This window comes from Myotis brandtii, unplaced genomic scaffold, assembly GCF_000412655.1.
Source record: "Myotis brandtii unplaced genomic scaffold, ASM41265v1 scaffold1763, whole genome shotgun sequence".
NCBI lineage: Eukaryota > Metazoa > Chordata > Mammalia > Chiroptera > Vespertilionidae > Myotis > Myotis brandtii.
The window spans coordinates 166,292-171,216 of record NW_005356530.1 but is presented as its reverse complement, the minus strand read 5'-3'; positions in this window follow the sequence as shown (position 1 = coordinate 171,216).

The window sequence follows — 4,925 nt, the reverse complement described above, 5'->3', positions numbered from 1 at the left end:
CACAGCTGCTCCCTGGACACAGCTGCCCCATGCCCACAGCTGCCCCATGGCCACAGCTGCTCCACAGCCACAGCTGCTCCCTGGACACAGCTGCCCCATGCCCACAGCTGCCCCATGGGCACCCACACCTGCCCCCCGCCCACAGCTGCCCCAGGCCCACAGCTGCCCCATGCCCACAGCTGCTCCACAGCCACAGTTGCTCCCTGGCCTCAGCTGCCCCAGGCCACAGCTGCTCCATGACCACAGCTGCTCCACGGCCATGGCTGCCCCACCCCCACAGCTGCTCCCTGGTCTCAGGTGCCCCACGGCCACACCTGCTCCAGGGCCACAGCTGCTCCCTGGACACAGCTGCCCCACGCCCACAGCTGCCCCATGCCCACAGCTGCCCCACGCCCACAGCTGCTCCCTGGCCTCAGCTGCTTCACGGACACAGCTTCTCCCTGGCCTCAGCTGCTCCACATCCACAGCTGCTCCCTGGCCACAGCTGGGGTGAAAGGGTTCATGATTAAATCCTCGACTGCGCTCTCTGAAGGCTGAGTCTTGGAATCGATATTTTCACCACATCCCCCTAGTGATTCCTATTTCATTATTATTCCCAACATAATCCTCACCCGAGGGTATGTTTCCCACTGAGTTCTAGAGAGAGAGAGTGGAAGGGAGGGAGGAGGGAGAGAGAAACATCCATGTGAGAGAGACACCGTGATTGGTTGTCTTCTGCACCCGCCGCTATCGGGGCTGGGGAACCTGCAAGTGAGGTTTGTACCCTCGGCCTGGAATGGAACCTGCAAACCTTCGGTTCAGAGCCTGTGCTCTATCCACCAGACAAACACGCCAGGGCGCCCCCTAGTGATTCTTTATTCCTCTCTCTCTCTCTCTCTCTCTCTCTCCCTCTCAATTCTTTATTCTCCTCTCTCTCTCTTTCTCGCTCCCTCCCTCTCTCTCTCAGTGGTAAAATATGCATAAGGTTGCATTAACCATTTTAAAGTGTAAAATCATTCCTCAGAAAATTAAAAATGAAACTTTCGTTTGACCCAGCGATCCCACTTCTGGGAATATATCCTAAAAAACCCCAAACCCCAATCAGAAAGAACATATGCACCCCTATGTTCACAACAGTGTTATTTACCATAGCTAAGATATGGAAACAGCCCAAGTGCCCATGAGCAGGTGAGTGGATAAAAACTGTGGGACATTTGCACCATGGAATACTACGCTATTGTAAAAAAGAGGGATCTCTTACCCTTTGGGGCAGCATGGAGGGACCTGGAAAATACGATGCTAAGTGAAATAAATCAGTCAGAGAAAGACAAATATCCCATGATCTCACTCATATGTGGAATCTAATAAACAAAATGAATTGACGATTCTTTATTCCTCTCTCTCTCTCTCTCTCTCTCTCTCTCTCTCTCCCTCTCAATTCTTTATTCTCCTCTCTCTCTCTTTCTCGCTCCCTCCCTCTCTCTCTCAGTGGTAAAATATGCATAAGGTTGCATTAACCATTTTAAAGTGTAAAATCATTCCTCAGAAAATTAAAAATGAAACTTTCGTTTGACCCAGCGATCCCACTTCTGGGAATATATCCTAAAAAACCCCAAACCCCAATCAGAAAGAACATATGCACCCCTATGTTCACAACAGTGTTATTTACCATAGCTAAGATATGGAAACAGCCCAAGTGCCCATGAGCAGGTGAGTGGATAAAAACTGTGGGACATTTGCACCATGGAATACTACGCTATTGTAAAAAAGAGGGATCTCTTACCCTTTGGGGCAGCATGGAGGGACCTGGAAAATACGATGCTAAGTGAAATAAATCAGTCAGAGAAAGACAAATATCCCATGATCTCACTCATATGTGGAATCTAATAAACAAAATGAATTGACCAACAAAACAAGACCTGAAGCACGGAGGCCTGGAACAGACTGACCTACCTCGATGTGGGGTCGGGGGGACAAGAAGAGATAAACCAAAGATCCTATAAACGTAAATGCATAGCCCATGGACATGGGCAATAGGGCAGTGAAGGCCTGAGGTGGGTAGGGGCCGGGAGGAGGGTAGTAAAGGGAGAGATGGGAGATATCTGTAATACTATCAATAATAAAGAATATATTTAAAATAAATAAAATGTAGCCCTAGCTGGTTTGGCTCAGTGGATAGAGTGTCGGCCTGCGGACTGAAGGGTCCCAGGTTCCATTCTGGTCAAGGGCACATGCCTGGGTTGCAGACTCAATCCCCAGTAGGGGGCGTGCAAGAGGCAACCATCAATGATTCTCTCTCATCATTGATGTTTCTATCTCTCCCTTCCTCTCTGAAATCAATAAAAATATATTTTAAGATACATATATTTTTAAAAAGAGTCATCAAAAAATAGAATGTACAAATAAGCCCTAACCGGTTCGGTTTGGCTCAGTGGATAGAGCATCGGCCTGCGGACTAAAAGGTCCCAGGTTTGATTCCGATCAAGGGCATGTACCTTGGTTGCGGGCACATCCCCAGTGGGGAGTGTGCAGGAGGCAGCTGATCGATGTTCCTCTCTCATCGATGTTTTTATGTCTCTATCCCTCTCCCTTCCTCTCTGTAAAAAAAAAAAGGATAGAAAATCAGTGGCATTATGTCCATGCACTCTGTAGTTCCGGAACTTCTTTATCAGAACAGGAAGCCCCACACCCATTGTCACCTCCCCCCCAGCCTCTGGCCACCATGAACCTGCTTTCCGTCTCTGTGGACCTGCCTGTGCTGCGTTATTTCCTAGAAATGGAGTCATCTGTGTGCAACGTCAGGAGTCTGTCTCCTTTCACCCTGCCTGACGCCTTCCACGCGCCTCCGGGCTGTGTCCGTGTCTCCACTTCACTCCTCGAAGGGGCCTCGGACGGTGCCGGCTGAAGGTTGAGAACCATCTGGATTCTGTGCGCCATGGAGCCCAGAGGTTGAGAGTCTGATGATCAGTGAGGAGCTCTCCCTTCCATCAGCCTCTCTTTGCTCATCTGTGAAATGGGGTAATAGCGTCTCTCACAGGGACATTTGCCAAGTGGTGGATGTGTTGTAGTTGGTCCAATCAGGTGTCTTCTGCTGGACATTCAGACTTTTCCTAGTTGGTTTTTAAAAAATATATATATTTTTATTGATTTCAGAGAGAAAGGGAGAGGGAGAGAGAGATAGAAACATCAATGATGAGTGAGAATCATGCATCAGCTACCTCCTGCTTACCCCCTACTGGGAGTCGAGCCCACAACCCGGGCATGTGCCCTGAGTGAGACTCGAACGGTGACCTCCTGGTTCATAGGTCCATGCTCAACCACTGAGTCACTCCGGCTGGGCTTTCCTAGTTTTTTTTTTTTTAATTGATTTCAGAGAGGAAGGGAGAGAGAGAAACATCAATGATGAGAATCATTGATCAGCTGTCTCCTGCACATCCCCTACTGGGTGGGGGGGGGAATCAAGCCCACAACCCGGGCATGTGCCCTTGACCAGAATCGAACCTGGAACCTTTCAGTTCTCAGCCGACGCTCTACCCACTGAGCCAAACCGGCTTGGGCTCATCATTGCTGTTTCTCTCTCTCTCTCCTTCTCCCTTCCTCTCTGAAATTAATAAAGAAATGCATTTTAAAAAATTAAAAAACACACACACACAACTTCTACATTTGACTGTGGAGACTTCTGCCACCGGCAGTATGTGCGGGGGGGCTGTCCGGGCTGCTGCAGGCGGTGCCCGCGCCTCCTTTCGCGGCGGCATAGTGCCCCCTGTGTGATGAATATGCCACGTGCCGCATATTTCCTAGAAATGGTATCATCTGAGAGCTATGTACACCCTCGGGTCAAAGCGGTAAACCTTTTAAGGTGCAGACACGCCGATCGGGCTTTTCCGGGCCGCTCAGCTTTGCGGAGAGTCCTTTCTGCGGGCCGGCTCCCCTTCTCCGTTCCTGGGGGTGGGGTGCCGGGTTTGGGTGTGTCTCTGAGCTGGGAGTTGATAAAGGAGCAAACAGTATAAACCGAGGTCTGGAGGCTGGAAGCACGGATGGAGGACACCCAGGAAGGCGTTAAGGCGGACTCCCTCCGAGAGTTTTATAGCTGCGCGCCTGAGGCCCAGAGAGGGCAAGCCACTTCCCCAAAGACACAGAGCGGCGGCTCAGAGAAACCACCTACTCGGTGCAGGACACGCAGCCGTCAACCAAACAAAGACGCCCCTGCTCCCAAGTGCGGAGCTCGTTATTCTGGGCGTAATTAGGATGCATTGCTAATTATGTTTGCCTCTAGGATGGGAGCAGGGAGGTGGGGTGATACTAATTGGGGAGGGGGTGCCCCAGGGGAGGCTCCCATGAGTCAGGGCTTTCTCCCAAGCCTCCCTGCGTCCCTCCTTCCGATCCGTTCACCCCCAGAGTGTTGTTGTGCGCACTCCCGAAATTAAATGGGGGGACTTCGGGGAAAGAGAAGGTCGACCAGGAGGGAGAGTTAAGAGCCCTTTGTACCCGGACAGCGTTGTCAATAAAGTTTTGTCGCCTTGGCAACCGCCTGCCTCTCCAGGCGGCGGGGCGGGGTACGGAGGTGCGCGCGCATTCACCCCTCCAGCCCTCCCCCGGCTTTCTGGCTCTGGGGGCTGAAGGTCTCACCAGAGGAAAAGAATAGGGGGGTCGCGACTTCTGGTGACGGGCGGAGACTTCAGCCAATGGAAGGACGAGCCCTTCCAAGGCAAACCAATCACATCTTATTTCTGGAGCCGGCGGAGCCCGCCTCCTTCCCACTTGGACCCGAATAACCTGACCCAAACCGGAGTTGCGGCGCTTTTAGCCAATGAGGGGGCCGACTGCGGGCCGTGGGCGGGGATACGTCTCCATGGCAGCGCGGGAAGGACAGCGGCGGGAACCAACCACAGCAATTGGCGGCGCGGAGGGGCATCGCGGGCGTGGCGGGGTTTTGTGGGGGCACT